Source organism: Salmo salar, chromosome ssa03, assembly GCF_905237065.1.
Source record: "Salmo salar chromosome ssa03, Ssal_v3.1, whole genome shotgun sequence".
Lineage (NCBI taxonomy): Eukaryota > Metazoa > Chordata > Actinopteri > Salmoniformes > Salmonidae > Salmo > Salmo salar.
The window spans coordinates 42,756,348-42,778,860 of NC_059444.1; positions in this window are offsets into that span (position 1 = coordinate 42,756,348).

A 22,513-nucleotide genomic window follows, 5' to 3' on the forward strand; every position below is an offset into this window, starting at 1 on the left:
GGTTAGACTGTAAACTCTCCTTCCAGACTCACATTAAGCATCTCCAATCCATAATTAAATCTAGAACCCGCTTCCTACTTCGCAACAAAGCCTCCTTCACTCATGCTGCCAAACATACCCTCGTAAAACTTACTATCCTACCGATCCTTGACTTCGGCGATGTCATTTGCAAAATAGCCTCCAACACTCTACTCAGCAAATTGGATGTAGTCTATCACAGTGCCATCCATTTTGTCACCAAAGCCCCATGTACTACCCACCAACGCGACCTGTATGCTCTCGTTGGCTCCAGGTCATCTATAAGTCTTTGCTAGGTAAAGCCCCGCCTTATCTCAGCTCACTGGTCACAATAGCAACACCAACCCGTAGCACGTGCTCCAGCAGGTATGTTTGACTGGTCATCCCCAAAGCCAACACCTTCACCTTCCAGTTCTCTGCTGCCAATGACTGCAACAAATTGCAAATATCACTGAAACTGGAGACTTATATCTCCCTCACTAACTTTAAGCATCAGCTGTCAGAGCAGCTTACCGATCACTGTACCTGCACACAGCCCATCTGTAAATAGCACACCCAACTACCTCATCCCCATATTGTTATTCTTTTGTTGTTGCTCTTTTGCACCCCTGTATTTCTACTTGCACATTATCATCTATCACTCCAGTGTTAATGGTAAATTGTAATTATTTCGCCACTGTGGCCTATTTGCCTTACCTCCCTAATCTTACTACATTTGCACACACTTTACATAGATTTTTCTGTTGTGTTCTTGACTGTACCTTTTTTTATCCCATGTGTAACTCTGTGTTGTTTTTGTCGCACTGCATTGCTTTATCTTGGCCAGGTCGCAGTTTTAAATGTGAACTTATTCTTAACTGGCCTACCTGGTTAAATAAAAAATATTTTTAAAATAAAAAACAACTTCAAAACATTAATACATTACAGCAGTTACATTGCGTGTGTGTGAGAGAGAGAATCATTGCATTTTATCTCTGTTCTCTTGCTTTCATTTCCATTCCTTTTTAGTGGTGGAATGAGCTGATCTCACAGGAGCACCTCCTCTTCACCTCCATTTAGCTCATTCTGTCTGAAGCCCTTCGATCGCATTTCCCCGTCACCTCCAAACGCGTGCAGGCATACACACACGCACGTAATGCAAACACACACACACACACACAGGCCTATTCTCTGCCACCTTGGCTTCCAGTTCTCTGAGGCTGCCTGCATAACCCTCTCTGATTTAAACTGAATGCAGAGGAGAGGAGAGAAAAAAGAATGATGCAGAGGCAAATAGAGTAAGGAGAGTGATGAATATGGTTTTGAGATTGCTTTTGGTCCCTCCTTCACAAACTCCTAGATGTGATACTGTAGCTTCTGCTTTTAATAATCTGTGCCTATAAAGGTGTGTCATGGTGTATAAGGTGTATGCTTTCTCAGATAAGGAACACAGTGACTGACATGACCTCAATTTCTTTTGGAGGATATAAAGTTTGAAAAGGCACAGTGAAAGCATCCCAAATGGCACCCTATTCACTATACAGTGCTGGGTGCCATTTGGGATGCAGCGAGTGTCATCTCTATGTACACAGAACAAAAATATGAACATAGCATGTAGTGTTGGTGTTGGTCCCATGTTTCATGAGCTGAAATGAAAGATCCCAGAAATGTTCCATGCGCACAAAAAGCTTATTTATCTCAAATTTCTTGCACACATTTGTTTACATTCCTGTTAGTGAGCATTTCTCCTTTGCCAAGGAATATCAAGAAGCTGATTAAACAGCATGATTATTATACAGGTGCACCTTTGATGGGGACAATAAAAGGCCACAAGAGGAGTGGGACAACTTTCCACAGGCCACAATCCACAGCCTGATCAACTCTATGCGAAGGAGATGTGTCGCGCTGCATGAGGCAAATGGTGGTCACACTAGATACTGACTGGTTTTCTGATCCACGCACCTACCTTCTTTTTAAGATATCTGTAACCAACAGATGCACCTGTATTTCCAGTCATGTGAAATCCATAGATTAGGGCCTAATTTATTTATTTTCCATTGACTGATTTCCATATATCAATTGTAACTCAGTAAAATCTTTGAAATTGTTGCATGTTGCGTTTATATTTTTGTTCAGTATAAAGGATATTTTCCTCCATACTTTTGAATGTCTTTTGCAGTCATTTGTATACCGTGCTTGCCATTAGTCAGTAGTGCTGTATAGCAGTAGCAGAATTGTTGCATAGAGAAACTATAGTCATGGTTGAAATGATGTGTCTGTATGCACACACACCCACACACACACATGGCTGCTGTCACCATCTGATGAATCCCCCCAAGGTGCACTGTGTCACCTTTCTAAATTAAATCTGTGGCTCTCTGTTTATCCAACCTAATAAAACAAAGGAGGACTTGACCTTCAGGCTGGTTCACAGCAGTACACACACATATTGCACACACACAAACACGCACGCACAGACGGACACACACACGCACTCAAACACACACATGTACACACGTACACTCCCACAAACTCACACATGCATGCACAGTCCCATATACACTCATCAATCATCATCATCCTCTGCTCTTCATCATTTGTATCTATAAAGACATCTTGACCACTGACATCTTGTAACTCTCCCTAGCTACCTTTGAGCGGGACTGCATCTCAAATGGCACCCTATTCCTTATGTATTGCACTACTTTTGACCAGAGCCCTATGGGATTCCCTATGGCCCATGGTCAAATGTGCACTGTATAGGGAATAGGGTGTCATTTGGGACGCAGTCCTGGAGCGAGCCGTCATAACGGAGATGGATGACAACGTCACGGGGGGAATGAGTCAGGGGAGTCAGGCAGTGGCACAAAGGACCAGCGTACAAGGACAGCTAGTCTGTCTGTCTCAACTGTCATGTCTCTGTCTGGATGATTTGCTCTGTTTGCTGACTTCCATGGTTCCTTACCAGGTAGCACCCTATTCTGTATTTAGTGCCATTTTGGATGCAGTACGGGAATGATCTGTTTTCTATCTTGATGATTAGATTATATGGCTGGACAGCACATAGTGCCTTCAGAAAGTATTCATACCCCTTGACTTTTGTTATTTTACAGCCTGAATTAAAAATGGATTAAATATACAGTATATTTTTTCTCTTCCTCATTTACATACAATACCCCAAAATGACAAAGTAAAAACATTTTTTGAAATGTTTTGCAAATTTATTGAAATACAGAAATATCTCATTTACATAAGCATTTACACCCCTAAGTCAACACTTTGTAGAAGCACCTTTAGCAGCGATTACAACTGTGAGTCTTTCTTGATAAGTCTCTAACAGCTTTCCACACATTGTGCAACATTTGCCCATTATTCTTTTTGAGATTCTTCAAGCTCAAATTGGTTGTTGAACATTCACTGTCTTCTTGGTATGTAACTCCAGTCTAGATTTTGCCTTGTATTTTAGGATATTGTCCTGCTGAAAGGTGAGCTCATCTCCCAGTCTCTGATGGAAAGCAGACTGAACCAGGTTTTCCTCTAGGATTTTTGCCTGTGCTTACAGCAGCTCCACTCCGTTCCTTTTCTATCCTGAAAAACTCCCCAGTCCTTAGCATACAAGCATACCCATATAATGATGCAGCCACCACTATGCTTGAAAATATGGGGAGTGGTACCCACTGTGTTTTTTGCAGTATTACTTTAATGCCTGGTTGCAAACAGGATGCATGTTTATTCTGTACAGGCTTCCTTCTTTTCACTCGGTCAATTGGGTAAAAAAATATATAAAAATCTACCAATTGGTGCCCTGGTCTTTGTGGTTGAATATGTGTACGAAATTCACTGATCGACTAAGGGACCTTACAGATAATTGTATGTGTGCCGTACAGATATGAGGTTGTCATTCAAAAATCATGTTCATCACTCTTATTGCACACAGAGTGAATCCATGCAACTTATTATGTGACTTGTTAAGCAGATTTTTACTACTGAACTTATTTAGGCTTGCCATAACAAAGGGGTTGAATACTTATTGACTCAAGACATTTAAGTTTTTCATTTTTTAATTCATTTGTAAAGATTTCAAAAACGTCATTCCACTTTGACATTATGGGATATTGTGTGTAGGCCAGTGAAAAAAAAATCTGAATTGAATCTGTTTTAAATTCAGGCTGTAACTAACACAACAAAATGTGGAAAAAGTCAAGGGTGTGAATACTTGTCTGGATAAGCTGCCCAGTCTAAACACTGACCTCTGGTGGAGAAACTGGGCTCCCTGGACCGTCACATCTGCCCTTAGGAATAGGGGGTTGCAAAATTCCTGTAATTTTCCCCAAATTCCAGGTTTTCTGGAAGTCCTGGTTGGTGGATCCCAGGTTTCCTGCTTATTCCCCTATGATTCAGGGAACATTCCAACCGAGATTTCTGGAAAACCTGAGAATTTGTGGGAAATTACCTGGATTTTGCAACCCTACATCTGCCTTCAGGAAGTATGCAAGAGAGAACAGATTGATTCAGTATGTTATGTTATTTGTGCATGACATTGTTTTATGTACTCTGACTCATATTTTTCTGAGGTACACAGAAACATAATTTCTCATACTTATTTGTAACGATGGATGGCTCACTCTAATAAACTCATCATCCAAACCCTTTTTTATGCTTTCACCACTTACCTACATTACTTCTCCATCATTCTCTACGCCCCCCAATTTACACACCTCAACTGTATTCTCTCCAAAATGAGCGTCCTAGATAACACCTGATTCTTTATTTAGCACACTACTTTTGACAAGGGCCCATAGGGTTCTGGTCAAAAGTAGTGCACTATATGGTGAATAGGGTGCCACAAAGTCTCTTCCTCCTAAAGTATAACAGCAAGGTAGGATAGAGAACTATCTTGGACTATAGGAAAATGAGGGCCGAGCATGCTCCCATTCACATTGACGGTGCTGTAGGGGAGCAGGTCGAGAGCTTCAAGTTCCTTGGTGTCCACATCACTAAAGACCTATCATAATCCAAACACACCAGTGAAGAGAGACAGTCATGAAGAGGGCACAACAATGCCTATTCCCCCTCATTAGGCTGAAAATATTTGGCATGGGTCCTCAGATCCTCAAACATTTCTACAGCTGCAAGAGCATCACCGCTTGGTATGGCAACTGCTCCGAGCGTCATGACGTTGCCCTCTTTGGGTACAGCGAGCACCATCCCCCTCTCTCTGCACCATCCCCCTCTCTCTCTTCCCCCTACACCAGGCTCTGTTAGGCAGGTCATAAATTCCTGGAGGAGATTCTTCCTCATGGCCAGACAGTATAGAGAGAGTGAGTTTTCATAGAGAGAACAAAGGAACTTCTTCCACCTCACAGAACAATATTCATGTTCTGGAGAATGTATAAACGGTCGGGTCAAGTAGCCAGCTATGAACTGGTCCGTTTGGTACAATTTTGTGAAACTCATTAGACAATACAGCCACCTTACCATAACCCTGTTTATACAAGTCTCAGTTGTGAGGCTTGCATCTAATTGTTGTATAAAATGAATGAGTAAAGGTGAAATTATTTGTGAAATTATGTAATGTGATTTTAAACTATTTAATGAAGGAAACTCCAATTCCCTTTGGAGTTTAACTAAATCATAGGCCCGCCCCATGAGCACAGACATTGATCTGGCGTCGTGGGACAGCCCTTTTCTGCTCTTCCGAATATAACCCCCACCTTGGGAATTTATCTTTAGACCATGCATCTCTCAATTACGAGATGGCTAAGGTTTGAGTAGAGACCAGCTTACCTCTATAACCACGAGAGGGCTAAGGTTTCAGATGATTGCTGAATTCTTAACCATACCACGTGGTTTAACTCTGAGACTATCGAACCGACAGAATAAGAACAAATCTTTGATACTAATTACTAGTCTGCAGCTAGGAATTTGGTATCATTGAACGCAAAGACCGACTACCGCCGAAACACCTATTCTATAACAACATTGCTGAATGTTACTCTGAACTATCCATTCTAACCACGGCAGAGAGAGAGAGAGGGAGGACAAACTCTCCAACAGAAACAAACTTTCCAACAGAGACCACGACGACACACTGAGTGTAAATATATATATTGATTGCAATTATTCCCGAATGAGTGAGCGTTCATGTGCAAAGGATTAGTATTTCAATTGTTGTAATTATCAACTTTGTAGTGTCTTTTATCTCAGTCAACACCCACTTCACTTTTGTGAAAAGAGGATAGTGAGCACGGCCCAGTACATCACTGGGGTGGAGCTTCCTGCCATTCAGGACCTCTATACCAGGTGGTGTTAGAGGAAGGCCCAAAAAATTGTCATAGATTCCAGCCACCCAAGTCATAGACTGTTCCTTCTGCTACCGCATGGCAAGCGATTGCCAATTCTGGTACCAAAAGGCTCCTTAAAACTTCTCTGGGATAGGGGGCGGTATTTTGGCGTCTGGATGAAAAGCGTGCCCAAAGTAAACTGTCTGCTCCTCAGGCCCAGAGGCTAGGACATGGTAGATTTGGATAGAAAACACTCTAAAGTTTCTAAAACTGTTAAAATTATGTCTGTGAGTAAAACAGAACTTATTTGGCAGGCGCAACCCCGAGGACAACCCATCCAGGATTTTTTTTTTTTTTAGCACTGTGTTTTCAATTAGTTTTCTATGGTAAACTAGATTTATGAGGCACCTGGTTACAGTTCTTATGGCTTCCACTAGATGTCAACAGTCGTTAGAAATTGGTTGACGTTTTTCCTTTGAGAAATGAAGAAGTATGGCTATTCAGAATGAGTGTCAAGCCAAGTGGACTCTTTTGTTTGGGGCGCACGACCTGTAGCTCGCTCCAATTTGATTTTATCCGCTATTGAACACAATATATTCCGTCTTAAATTTTATCGATTATTTACGTTTTAGGATACCTAAGGATGAATTAGGAAAGTTGTTTGAAATGTTTGGACAAAGTTTACAGGTAACTTATTAGATCATTTGTAGTCAAGTTGGGCGAGTTGGAACTGGTGTTTTTCTGAATCAAATGCGCCAAATAAATGGACATTTTGGGGATATAAAAAAGGAGTTTATCGAACAAAAGGACCATTTGTGATGTTTCTGGGACATATTGGAGTGCCAACAGAAGAAGATCTTCAAAGGTAAGACATGAATTATATCGTTATTTCTGACTTTTGTGTCGACACCTGCCTTGTTGAAAATGATTGTTAGGCATTTCTATGGTGGGGTGCTATCCTCAGATAATCGCATGGTTTGCTTTCACCGTAAAGCCTTTTTGAAATCTGACACCGCGGCTGGATTAACAAGAAGTTAAGCTTTATTTTGACATATTGCTTGTGTATTTTCAAGAATGTTAAATATTTACAATTCTGTAGTTTGAATTTGGCGTTCTGCACTTTTTCTGGATGTTGGTCAGGTGGGACGCTACCGTCCCAACTAGCCTGGAGAGGTTTTAACAGCTTCTACCCACAAGTAATAACATGGGTGAACAGTTAATCAAATGTCTACCCAGACTATTTACATTGACCCCCTTATTTTAGTCTTATTTATTTTTCTTTATTTGCACAGACACTCTTGCACATGCTCGATGTACACTCACTGGAAAATGTCTTACCAAGAAAAACTTCCAAAAGGACTAATCGAAGGTTAAAAAGGAGCTGGAGCATTCAACTAAACAAAGCAGATATTTATGTCTTTTTGCTCACTTTAATCCATTATGCAGGATGCGAACAGATGACTGACGCGTCGACGTCAAGCTGACGTCTTCCTCAAAGGCCCACCTGAACGCTGCACTCACTGGACTCTTAACTGAACACTCTCAAATACTATACTGACACTCCGACACATTCACATTCCTTCACACTCTTCACATACGCTACTGCTACTATCTGTTTATTATCTATGCATAGTCACTTTACCCCCACCTACATGTACATAATACCTCAATTACCTCAACTAACCTTTACCCATGTACATTGACTCGGTACCGGTACCCCTTGTATATAGCCTCGTTATTGACCTGTACCCCTGCACATTGACTTGGTACCGGTGCCCCTTGTACATACCCTCGTTATTGACCTGTACCCCTGCACATTGACTCGGTACCGGTGCCCCTTGTATATAGCCTCATTATTGACCTGTACCCCTTGTATATAGCCTCGTTATTGACCTGTACCCCTGCACATTGACTCGGTACCGGTGCCCCTTGTATACAGCCTCGTTATTGACCTGTACCCCTTGTATATAGCCTCGTTATTGACTCGGTACCGGTGCCCCTTGTATATAGCCTCGTTATTGATTATTCTATTGAGTTACTATTTTCCCTTGAGTTTATTTAGGAAACTTTTCTTACTTACTTTTTTAAAACTCTGCATTGTTGGTTAAGGGCTCGTAAGTAAGCAAATTCACAGTAAGGTCTACACCTGTTGTATTCAGCGCATGTGACAAATACGATTTGATTTGAGGATTAATGAGGATGCTCTGCTCTCCTCCTCAGACAGACTCCTCATGTTAATTTGTATTCTGCATTCGGGGACTTTACAGCAGGGCTTTCTCTCTCCCTCTGATAGTCTGATTCATCCTCTACAGCAGACAGCCCCTGGTTGGCGTCTCATCTTCATTCAGAACAGCCACACCACAACATCCCAGATCTTCTCCATTGAAGCAGAGGACGTTAGATGAAACAGCATGATGACAAAAAAAGTGCTACCTCTGTACCTAACAAGCGCTGTGTCTGAGTGCTTCCCAAATGGCACCCCATTCTCTATATAGTGCAATAGTTTTGACCAGAGTCTTACAAGCCCTGGTCTAAAGTAGTGCACTAAATAGATAATAGGTTGCCACTACATAGAGTGCCATTGTCACTACATAGGGAATAAAGTTGCCATTTGGGACGCACACAGATAAAACAGCATGATGAGACAGAATATATTCTCTCTCTGTACCTAACAAGCTGTGCTGTCTGTCTGTCTGTCTGTCTGTCTGTCTGTCTGTCTGTCTGTCTGTCTGTCTGTCTGTCTGTCTGTCTGTCTGTCTGTCTGTCTGTCTGTCTGTCTGTCTGTCTGTCTGTCTGTCTGTCTGTCTGTCTACATCATTACTGCGTTGTATTCTGCTGTAACACCTCTACATGGTAGAGAGACAGAGACATGAGGAAAAATTCAGTGGATTAGTTAAGGCTTTGTTTTTCCACTAGATTTGAAAGGACTGTTCGTGCAGGAGATAAGAACAGCAAAATGGGAGGGTGTGAATGAAGTGTAGTTTTATGGTAGGATCAGTCAGGGGTGAACTTTTTAAATGCCGTTGCGGATACCTCCTAACCCCCAAAAACTGAGGTAGCAACACTGTACAGCTAGCTAGCTGTTTTCCAAATACATTTTGAGAGGATAGAAGAATGGTATGAAGGGGTGTGGTGATAAGTTCATCGTCTGTAACTGCTGATTTTAATAATCCTCCTGTTCCTGCTGACGGTATATTCATGGCATCTTAAAGTCTTAAGTCTCAGCCACCAAGAGAAGACTGGCATTTCTGGAAATAATTCAACAGGCCTAGATGGAAAAAGAAGGCATAGCCTGTCTCCTATCCTCCTTAATAAAAGCCCATCGTGAAATAAAAGGCACACGATAATGCGTTCATCATGCATATTTCAAGCCTCAGACATCCACTTCAGTCATTATGCCAAATCACATCAGAGCCTCTCAGGCTATCTTCATCTGATAATAAAAATGAAAAATGACATCCATTCTTAAGAGTTACATAGGTATTACAGGCTCAGGTAATATTTGTTTTATTTTTTATAATCAGTATATATCTATCTCACAATGCTAATTTTAAAAGTGTTCCATGTTGGAATATGTTTACCCCTTTGTTTCTAACAGGTAAACAGTTTTAGCTCTACCGCATATTTTTGGGAATCCTGACCCGGGACGGGAGGGAGAGGGGCATGAACATAGAGATCCTATTCAATTCTAATTCCTAACTCTATGTGTGTGAGAACCATGCCATGTTCCCCTTTACAGGTTGTGTATTCAAGGTCTAAGCACCGCACCACAGTTGGCCTGGACCACATTAAAGACATTATACCACTGCTTTTCTTTCCTCAGCATGACACCCTATTCCTTTATAGTGCACTACTTTTGACCTTGGCCCATAGAGTATGCCAATATGGTCCCATTTGGGACCCAGTCCATGTCATACCTGGAGTAGCCCCTCTGCACTCTGGGGTGGTTTGTGTTTATGCTTTGTGTTTCTTCAGTCTTTTTTCCCTTCTCTATGGCAGGAAGGGGTTACTTTATACATTTCCTGCTCTACTCCCTGTGCTCCTGGCTGTTTCTGGGACTGCCTGTCTGCCTTCTTGATGTTAAACATTCCCAGAATCTCCTAACCTCCTGGCCTATCTGCCTGCACCGGCCAACAGAGCTCCCAGGTGAGTGTGTGGGCGGATCTCTCTCTCTCGCTCTCTGTTTACATCTGTCAGTTTCTCTCTGTCTCTCTTTCTTTCCCTCTCTCTCTTTTCCCACTCTACCTCTACCTCTCTCAGCAAACTTACTGGTCCCCCTCCTCTTCTCCACTAATGATGACAAGGTAGAGAGCACTCTGTCTTTACGGTGTGCCAGTTACGATGCCTCTGGGCACATGGTGTGCATGTTTATCCTTCAGATGAATACGAGAGAATGAGAGCATTCCCAATCCAATGTGTGCACTGCAAACATTGGAATGGGATTTCTGTTGATGTGTTTAGTATTTTAACATACAGTGTGTATACTGTTGACTCTCAGTACTATTATCCAGCCTCAGTCTGAATATATCCATAATGATATTGTGGAAATAAATCTGGCATCAGCTCTTTCCTCCTCTTTCCCTCCACCCTCTTCTCTCATTTCTTTTCCACCACCCCTTCTCTCCTGTATTTTCCTCCGCCCTCTTCTCTCATTCTGTTTTCCCATAGTCCTCTGCTCTACAGCTGTTCATAGACACATGCTGTATGGGTTTGTTTAGGTTGTGTCTACTCAGTCAAAACTGAGCAGCGTCTGCTGTCCAAAAGATATGATAAAAAGGAACAGACCTCCCCCCACATACCAAACCTGTCTAAATGTAGCCATGTGATGCACTGCCTGCCTGTCTGTCTGTCCCTCCCCCTCCCTACCGCTATGTCCCCTCCAGGGAGCTTATCTTAATCATTTCCAGATCTCTGTGTCCACACAGCTGACTAAGAAAGACAAAAATAGAGAAATCTTCAGTGTTTACAAGGTAGCACTGCCGATCTTGTTGTTGCTGGCAGAGGTAGCTAGTATTGTGTGTGTGTGTGTGTGTGTATGTGTTTAACTATACTTGTGGGGACCAGAGCTAGGGTTAGTTTTAGGGTTAGGATTAGGAGCTAGGTTCAGGGTTAGGGTTCAGGTTAGGTTATGGGGTTAGGGATAGGGTTAAGGTTAGGTTTAGGGTAAGAGTTAGAGGTTAGGGAAAATAGGATTTTAAATGGGACTGAATTTTGTGTCCCCACAAGGTTAGTTGTACAAGACTGTGTTTGTGTGTGTTGTTTCCATTGGGTTTATGTGAGTAATAAGAAGTTGTGAACAGAACAGAAAGGATACTGGAAGGTTAGCTGGCAGCTCCAGTCCCAGAGTCCCATCTGTGGCTTGTAGCCATTAGATTATGGCCATCCTCGTTAAGGTATTCCCATGGGTCCCACTGTGGTCTAATGACTGAGGTGTGATAACTATTTACTAGGTTTTACTGCTGAAGCATTATGCTCTCAACACCTGGGAAAGGCCTAGACATTTAGACATATATTTTAACCCCAGAAACCCAAAGGTGTTAGTGTTACAATGGAGTGATTTTATTATGATATTTTGTCTATTTCAGGAACATTTCTTCGGATTTTGTGAAGTAATTCGTTTTCAAAATCTTGGGGGTTGGGAAAAGTGTCATAGCGGATGAGTCATGTGGAAAGCCATGATTTCCTAGACTTTATTAAGTCTATCTATAAATATGGAGACTTACAGAACAAAGCTTATGTCAGAAAGTCATGATAAAACTAAAGATAAAGCAACTCCTTTTTATATCACCTTCAAAGTGACAAATATCTCGTGCAGGAAGTACTGTATGTCTGCATGACTTTGAAGTTGGCTTTGCTGTTCTTAGCTCATTTCCTGATTTGAGTGAAGTTTAAAAAGAAAGGGTGACCTCTTTTTAAGCACACCTAAATAAAGTGTGTGTGGTTAAAAAAACAGTGTTTTGCCAGCTACCTGCTCACAATCTCAGGATCAACAGGACACCACCCACCCACCCACCCACCCACCATAATCTCCATGGCTTTTGATGTTCTTTATTTAGATGAGTCTATTCGATGTGCTGCATATCCTGTCTGTACTGTTATGTTGCTCTCCCAGGGGATATGGGCTTTACTTCCTCATTCCCTCCCTCCAGCCCTGCACTGGCATCCTAGTGTTGTCTGGCTACCCAGACTCCTTGTTTCGGCCAAACGCTACACCACGCCCATGGAACGTTAGTTTCTTCTCCGCAATGATAAAGTTCATGGTCAGATGACACGAAAATACAGCTCTTTGGCATCGCTCACCAGTGGTGGGTTTGGCCTTCGAAAGAACAGTGCATATGCAGAAAATACCTTCTGTCTACTGTGTTGGTGGATCTCTGTTATGGGGCTGTTTTGCTTCCACTGGTCCTGGGGCCCTTCTTAAGGTCAAAGGCTTCTTGACTTTTACCAGGTACCAGGACATTTTAGCCCACAACCTGGTTGCCTCTGCCAGGAGGCTGAAACTTGGCTGCAAGTGAATTTTCCAGCAAGACAACCCAAAGCACACATCAAAATCCACAAAGAAATGGTTATTGACCACATAATCAACATTTTGCAATGGCCATCTCTGTCTCCGGATTTGAACCCCATTGAAAACCTGGGGTTTGAATTGTGTTCTCCAATCTCATAACACATTTTAGAAAAAGGCTCAGTGTCGTTATCCTCGCAATGGGCGGGAGTATTGAAAATGGGGCATCCAATAATTTTGACTCTTATTTGAGATTTTGATAAAAAATCTCTTTCTCTGAGCAAATGTATTAGTCTAAATAATATGTACTTTAAAATAAATATGAGCATACAATATCTCCATATTTGTATTATTTATATTATACTGTCTTTTTTGCTCTTCTTAATCAAGGGATCCAATAATTCTGGACCCCACTGTAGGTAACAGGTTGCTATTTGGGACAAGCCAATACTGTACTCTGGTTAAAGTGTATCTATAGGACTTTGGTCCTGTCTCAAATGACACCCTTTTCCCCATATACTGTTAAGTGCACTACTTTTGATCACAGTACTTTTGGCCACAGCACATACTATCAAAGTGGTGTCATAGGGAATAAAAGTGTGTCATTCGACATTTGCTTTTATTTGCTTTTTAATTAACCCTTGTGTAGTCTAAACATTCTGTATATTCCCCTTGCCCTAAGGGTAAAAAAATGACCTGCCTTCACTAAACCCCTAAAATAAAGCAGCTTAATTGAAATTTAAACCCCAAATCTATTTTGCATGAAGAAACAACCTGACATTCGTCACAAACTTTGTGAATATCTGGGTTTTCGCTCTTCAAAATGCAGAAAGACTGCATTTACTCTGTGGACACCACTCGTTTTTATTACAACACACCTGTCATAATTGTTTTCTTTACTAAAGTAGATGTGTATTATTATTATTATTTCTAATGGTACTGTATAGGTATAAACATAAATGTTTTAGCATGAGATAGCACTTGTATAGCCTAAGAAAGTAGCAGAAATGTGCAGAAAGTAGTTTGAATGCATTTTATTGAAGGGAACAATAACAGTCTTGAACTTTTTTGGCAACATAGTGATATATTCTTATATACTGTACAATGAGGAATTCAACTACAAAATACTAGTCTTCTCCCATTTTTTTAACCATTGCCCTCACCCACAAGGTGCATAAACAACAACAATAAATAAGAATAAAATAAGATAATAGATACAAAACAAGAAGAAAATAAACGAAGAACATAAATATATCAACTCTAATTAGCACATGTAGGACAGTATGCAAGTGTGTGTGCATGGACTTTGCAGATATATTTCTCACATGTGCAGCACATAGTATTTATTTTACAGTCCTTCTTTAGGGGGAAGAATTGGCATCTCCTCTTGCCTGACCCAGCTGCAGCCTCAGGTGGATCAGGACAAGATTCAGCCCCCTGAACAGCTTTCAAAAGCGCTGCAGAGGCTGCTATGTGGGGGAGGCGCTCCCTTCTTTGAATGTGTAGGGTTAAAAGTGCCTTTCCCAGCTCCTCTTGTTCCGCTTAGGGTTGATCTTGTTCCATATCACGAAGGCATTTTATGAGGACACATCAATGATGTTATGGAAGATGACCTGGGAGGTAAGAAACTAGAGTGGTGGTGGGGTTGAAGGCAAACTTTGATGAGGAGTGCAGGGGGGAGCTCAGGCTTGTTCTTTCTAACTGTGCCAACCATGGTGATCTTCCTCTTCAGGAGCTGCTGGCTGAGTTCAATCAGTAGCACACATAATCTCAATTTCTCATTGTGTGTGTATTTGTGTTTTTTGTGCTGTGTAAATGATTTTATAACTGCTGGGTCAAAAATGACCCTTAAACAATCTTTGTACCCTGTACGGCTGTCATGGGAATATGAACAAAGGCGATGTTTCACTTTTTCTAATGTTGGGGTCACTCTAGGAAAAGTCATCAAAGTTGGAAAAAAAAGCATTTAGGGGTCTTTTTCTAATGTTAAACATAGTGACCCTGGAGACAACACAAGGGTTAAAAGCCCTGTGTATTGAGATATGAGCATAGACATCTTGTGAAGTATTCCATCAAGGGTTGACTTGATATTGACGTCCCCTTACTCAAACTCAAACACAGACAATACACAGGACACAAACGCCGACCGGATTATCTACCAAGAGAATTCTCTTCGATTATAATCACAGTCGTGTATATCCCGCCCCAAGCAGACACCTCGACGGCCCTGAAATAACCTTATGTAAACTGGAAAACACATATCCTGAGTCCACATTTATTGTAGCTGGGGATTTTAACAACGCTAATCTGAAAACAAGGCTCCCTAAATTTTATCAGCATATTGAATGCGCGACCCGGGCTAGCAGCATTCTAAATCATTGCTACTCTAACTTCCGCAACGCATACAAAGGCCTCCCTCTCCCTCCTTTCGGCAAATCTGACCACAACTCAATTTTGTTGCTCCCAGCCTATAGACAGAAACTAAAACAGGAAACACCCATGCTCAGGTCTGTTCAGCGCTGGTCCGACCAATCGGATTCCACGTTTCAAGATTGCTTCGATCACGTGGACTGGGATATGTTCCCGGATATCCTCAGACAACAACATTGATGTATACTCTGATTCGGTGAGCGAGTTTATTAGCAAGTGCATCGGTGATGTTGTACCCACGGTGACTATTAAAACCTTCCCCGTACCAGAAACCATACATTGATGGCAGCATTCGCGCAAAACTGAATGCGTGAACCACTGCTTTTAATCATGGCAAGGCAACCGGAAACATGACCGAATACAAACAGTGTAGCTATTCCCTCTGCAAGGCAATCAAACAAGCTAAGCCTTAGTATAGAGACAAAGTGGAGTCGCAATTCAACGGCTCACGAGACGTATGTGGCAGGGTCTACAGGGTCTACTGCCCTAACCCATCTGGACAAGAGGAATACCTATACAGTGAGGGAAAAAAATATTTGATCCCCTGCTGATTTTGTACGTTTGCCCACTGACAAAGAAATGATCAGTCTATAATTTTAATGGTAGGTTTATTTGAACAGTGAGAGAGAATAACAACAAACAAATCCAGAAATCCAAATCCAGAAAAGCGCATGTCAAAAATGTTATAAATTGATTTGCATTTTAATGAGGGAAATAAGTATTTGACCCCTCTCAATCAGAAAGATTTTTGGCTCCCAGGTGTCTTTTATACAGGTAATGAGCTGAGATGAGCACACTCTTAAAGGGAGTGCTCCTAATCTCAGTTTGTTTCCTGTATAAAAGACACCTGTCCACAGAAGCAATCAATCAATCAGATTCCAAACTCTCCACCATGGCCAAGACCAAAGAGCTCTCCAAGGATGTCAGGGACAAGATTGTAGACCTACACAAGGCTGGAATGGGCTACAAGATCCTGGAGGGGCCTAGCCAGTTAATCCCATAGACAATCTGTGGTTGAATCTGTGTTTGAAATTCACTGCTCAACTGAGGGACCTTACAGATAATTGTATGTGTGGGGTACAGAGATGAGGTAGTCATTCAAAAATCATGTTAAACACTATTATTGCACAGAGAGTGAGTCCATGCAACGTATGTGTCTTGTTAAGCACATTTCTACTCCTGAACTTATTTTGGCTTGCCATAACTAAGGGGTTGAATACTTATTGACACAAGACATTTCAGCGTTGTTAATTCATTTTTTTAAATTTTGCTAAACATAATTTCACTTATGGGGTAATGTGTGAAGGCCAGTGACAAAGACATCTACATTTAATACATTTTAATTCAGGCTGTAACACAACAAAATGTGGAAAAGGTCAAGGGTGTGAATACTTTCTGAAGGAACTGTAAATGCATTAAAAATTACTACAAATATTGCCACAAACATGATACATTATTGGTCATGTAATGTCATTCATGTGCATATGACAAATAAACAAATTTGACAAGAGAATTGCAACCAAGTCCAAAAAAGAGTATGCCTTGCAAAAATATTCACCCCATTGGCATTATTCCTATTTGTTGCATTACAACCTGTAATTTAAATGTATTTTATTTGTATTTCATGTAATGGACATACACAAAATAGTCCAAATTGTTGAAGTGAAAAAACAAAAAAACTAAACTAAAAAGTGGTGCGTGCATATGTATTCACCCCCTTTGCTATGAAGCCCCTAAATAAGATCTGGTGCAACCAATTACCTTCAGAAGTCACATAATTAGTTAAATAAAGTCCACCTGTGTGCAATCTAAGTGTCACATGATCTGTCACATGATCTCAGTATATATACACTTGTTCTGAAAGGCCCCAGAGTCTGCAACACCACTAAGCAAGGGGCACCACCAAGAAAGTGGTACTATGAAGACCAAGGAGCTCTCCAAACAGGCCAGGGACAAAGTGGGGTTGGGGTTGGGTTAAAAAAATATATCAGAAACTTTGAACATCCCACGGACCACCATTAAATCCATTATTAAATAAATTGAAAGAATAGGGCACCACAACAAACTTGCCAAGAGAGGGCCGCCCAACAAAACTCACGGACCAGGCAAGGAGGGCATTAATCAGAGAGGCAACAAAGATAACCCTAAAGGAGCTGCAAAGCTCCACAGCGGAGATTGAAGTATCTGTCCATAGGACCACTTTAAGCCGTACACTCCACAGACCTGGGCTTTACGGAAGAGTGTCCAGAAAAAAATAAGCAAACATGTTTGGTGTTCGCCAAAAGGCATGTGGGAGACTCCCCAAACATATGGAAGAAGGTACTCTGGTCAGATGAGACTAAAATGTAGCTTTTTGGCCATCAAGAATAATGCTATGTCTGGCACAAAGCCCAACACCTCTCATCACCCCAAGAACATCATCCTCACAGTGAAGCATACTGGTGGCAGCATCATGTTGTGGGGATGTTTTTCATCGGCAGGGACTGGGAAACTGGACAGAATTGAAGGAATGATGGATGGAGCTAAATACAGGGAAATTCTTGAGGGAAAACTTTGTCTTCCAGTGATTGTAGACTGAGACGGAGGTTCACCTTCCAGCAGGACAATGACCATAAGCATACTGCTAAAGCGACACTCGAGTGGTTTAAGGGGAAACATTTAAATGTCTTAGAATGGCCTAGTCAAAGCCCAGACATCAATCCAATTGAGAATCTGTGGTTTGACTTAAAGATTGCTGTACACCAGCGGAACCCATCCAACTTGAAGGAGCTGGAGTAGTTTTGCCTTGAAGAATGGGCAGAAATCCCAGTGACTAGACGTGCCAAGCTTATAGAGACATACCCCAAGAGACGTGCAGCTGTAATTGCTGCAAAAGGTGGCTCTACAAAGTATTGACTTTGGGGGGGTGAATAGTTATGCACGTTCAAGTTTTCAGTTTTTTGGTCTTATTTCTTGTTTATTTCACAATAAAACATATTTCGCATCTTCAAAAAGTGGTAGGCATATTCTGTAAATCAAATGTTACAACCTCCCCAAAAATCAATTTTAATTCCAGGTTGTAAGGCAACAAAATAGGAAAAATGCCAAGAGGGTGAATACTTTCGCAAGCCACTGTACTATAGACATTAGAAAATAAAAATCTATATGAATAAAGACTTGCTAAAGTTCCAAAATTCTGCATTTTGATTTGTCCCTCTGTGCACGTTCTGTGACTTCTAGGAAGATTTTAATCCACTAACCCTAACTTTTCTCCAAGTTTTCACCATCATTGTAAAACCCTAGTTATTTTGTTGCTTTGACAAAGTAATTTTTCAGGGTTATTACTGTGATTAGTGATTCATTTACATCTGTCCCTTTTAATAAGATATTTCTTTTAGAAACAAACATTGAACATCTAATAGTCAAATAGTGTAAAAGCAGGTGAGCTGGTTCTACTCTTTTTGGCCATTTTCTGCTGTTTTGAGGTGGAAAAAGTGAGTGGGTCGAGCAAAACACGTCAACCCTCTTACCCATAGATGGACAGGCTAGACATTTGTTTTATAATACTTTTTTAAAATCTTGCATTCAAATGCTCCTTCCTCCCTGTTGCACACTACACTTCCCTTCCTCCTGTCACAAGGCTGTTTTACTTTATTTGGTACTTAAAACTTTGAGCTGACAGTCTTGGAGCAATTTTTGCGTATATTTGCTATGCCAGATAAAATAAAATAGAGAGGGCCATGAAGAATAGACTAGTAAAACCATACATCCCCATATTTGTGTTAGACTTGATTTGTACAGCACAGTCAGTCTTTTGGAGATTGACATACAATGAGCAATTGAAAAGTGAGCATGAGAAGGCTTAGGTCCACCTACACAATCCTGGGTATTAAACCGCTAACCGTCCACTGTAGAGCCTATAGAGAGAATATTATCATTCATTGGAATTAGAGGACCTACACTTTGACATATCGAGGAGTGTTGTACGATGTATAGTTTTTAATTAAATCGATAAAAATGAAAAGTAACAAAAGAATACAGCCTAGTGCCTGATCTCTAGATTTGTTCCATTATTAAAGCTGAAGAGAGGCACTTACTATAGTATTTTTTAACCTCTTGAGATGGGAAAACTTGTTTATGAAGTTGAACATGTGGTTATGACAGAATTTAAAAATGAGGTGAAATCAAAAATGTTTTTTACTCACCATCACAATTTAAATGATATCACTGCCAAAGTTTTGGCTTGGTGGCCCCAAACATTATTTCCATGAAACAATATGTAAAAAGTCATTTAAGAATTAATATGTAAAAAGTCATTTAAGAAGCAAAATTAGGAGCCACTCTGCCTAGATGTCATTTCTGGAATACTGTTAGGCATTACATCAATTTTAACAAAGATGCAAATGTATCTACATGTATTTAAAATACATTTTAAGTGATGCTAAACACAATGCACAAAAATATAAATGCAACACACAACAGTTTCAAAACAAATCAAATGTTATGGCACATGTGCTGGATACCACGTGTAGACCTTAGTGAAATGCTTACTTACAAGCCCTTAACCAACAATGCAGTGTTAAGTAAAAAATAGATACGTAAGAGCAGCAGTAAAATAACAGTAGCAAGGCTATATACAGGGGGTATCGGTACACAGTCAATGTGCAGGGGCACAGGTTAGTCGAGGTAATTGAGGTAATATGTACTTGTAGGTAGAGTTAAAGTGACTATGCATAGATAATACAGAGTAGCAGCAGCGTAAAAGGGGGGGGGGGGCAATGCAAATAGTCTGGGTAGCCATTTGATTAGCTGTTCAGGAGTCTTATGGCTTGGGGGTAGAAGCTGTTTAGAAGCCTCTTGGACCTAGACTCGGCGCTCCGGTACCGCTTGCCGTGTGGTAGCAGAGAGAACAGTCTATGACTAGGGTGGCTGGAGTCTTTGACCATTTTTAGGGCCTTCCTCTGACACCTAGTATAGAATTCCTGGATGGCAGGACGCTTTGCCCCAATGGTGTACTGGGCCGTACACACTACCCTCTGTAGTGCCTTGCGGTCGGAGGCCGAGCAGTTGCCATACCAGGCAGTGATGCAACCAGTCAGGATACTCTCGATGGTACAGCTGTATAACTTTTTGAGGATCTGAGGACCCAGGCCAAATCTTTTCAGTCTCCCGAGGCTTTGTCGTGCCCTCCTCACAACTGTCTTGATGTGTTCGGACCATGATAGTTTGTTGGTGATGTAGACACCAAGGAACTTGAAGCTCTCAACCTGCTCCACTACAGCCCCATTGTTGAGAATGGGGGCGTGCTCGGTCCTCCTTTTCCTGTAATCCATAATCATCTCCTTTGTCTGGATCATGTTGAGGGAGAGGTTGTTATCCTGGTACCACACTGCCAAGTCTCTGATGTCCTCCCTATAGGCTGTCTCATCGTTGTTGGTGATATACCACTGTTGTGTTGTATGTAAACTTAATGATGGTGTTGGAGTCGTGCCTGGCCATGCAGTCATGAGTGAACAGGGAGTACAGGAGGGGACTGAGCATGCACCCCTGAGGGGCCCCTGTGTTGAGGATCAGCATGGCAGATGTTGTTATCCACCCTTACCACCTGGGGGCGGCCCATCAGGAAGTCCAGGATCCAGTTGCAGAGGGAGGTGTTTAGTCCCAGGGTCCTTAGCTTAGTGATGAGCTTTGAGGGCACTATGATGTTGAACGATGGGCTGTAGTCATTGAATAGCATTCTCACATAGGTGTTCCTTTTGTCCAGGTGGGAAAGGGCAGTGTGGTGCAATAGAGATTGCATCATCTGTGGATCTGTTGGGGCAGTATGCAAATTGTAGTGGGTCTAGGGTTTCTGGGATAATGGTGTTGATGTGAGCCATGATCAGCCTTTCAAAGTACTTCATGGAAACATACGTGAGTGCTACGTGTCGGGAGACATTTAGGCAGGTTACCTTAGTGTTCTTGGGCACAGGGACTATGGTGGTCTGCTTGAAACATGTTGGTATTACAAACTCAGTCAGGGACAGGTTGAAAATGTCAGTGAAGACACTTGCCAATTGATCAGTGCATGCTCGGAGTACATGTCCTGGTAATCTGTCTGGCCCTGCAAATGTTGACCTGTTTATAAAGGTTTTACTCACATCAGCTACAGAGAGCATGATCATATAGTCGTCTGGAATAGCTGATGCTCTCATGCATGCTTCAGTGTTGCTTGCCTCGAAGCGAGCATAGAAGTAATTTAGCTCATCTGGTAGGCTTGCGTCACTGGGCAACTCGCGGCTGTGCTTCCCTTTGTAGTCTGTATAGCTGGCAAGCCTTGCCACATACGACGAGCATCGGAGCCGGTGTTGTACAATTACATTTTTGTCCTGTATTGAAGCTTTGCCTTTTTGATGGTTCGTCAGAGGACATAGCGGGTTTTCTTATAAGCTTCCAGGTTAGAGTCCCGCTCCTTGAAAGCGGCAGCTCTACACTTTAGCTCAGTGCGGATGTTGCCTGTGTCGTGTCTTTGGGGGTACCATTAAACGGAAGATATATGTTTATCAATTAGCTCCCTGTAATTATTATCACGCGATTCAACTGATTAATCGTTTAATTGTAATTAACTAGGAGGTCGGGGCACCAAGGAGAATATTCAGATTACAAAGCTATAATTTTCCTAATATAACTTTCCTGTACTATAATATTATATTCTATTGTAGTATATGTCGATTATCTTCTTAAGTTTAAATGGTGTATTTACCTCTAGTCCAGTCTCATTCCAAAACGTCGTAAATTGTTGTATCTGCACGAACCCAGTCTTTACTAAAATCATCCATACATCAATTGTCTTAAAATCATTTATTTACTACACTAAGTAATTAACAGAAAAACATACAAACAGTAATTATCGTCAACAAAGGATTGGTATCGGAATGTGCCCTTGTGGGCTAAACAGGCTGGTCGGCCTGTTGAACAATGGGTCATAAATGGTCAGCTGAGACGTTTACACAGAGTTCATTAACAATTGACAATTGAAGGCTCACTCATTCGGAAACAATTGCAATCAATATATATATTTACGCTCAGTGTGTCGTTCTGATTCTTGTTGGAGAGTAGTTCTGTTGGGGAGTTTTGTCCGCGTTCTCTCTCTCTCTCTCGGTTAGGATGGATCTTTCAGAGCGACCTTCATTAATGTCGTCATCGAATGGTTGCTTCGTCTGTCTTCGCGTTCAATGATATAATTTACTTAGATGCAGACTAATAATTAATATCAAAGACTTGTTCTTATTCTGTCGGTATCAATAGTCTAAAAGTTAACCACGTGGTATGGTTCACT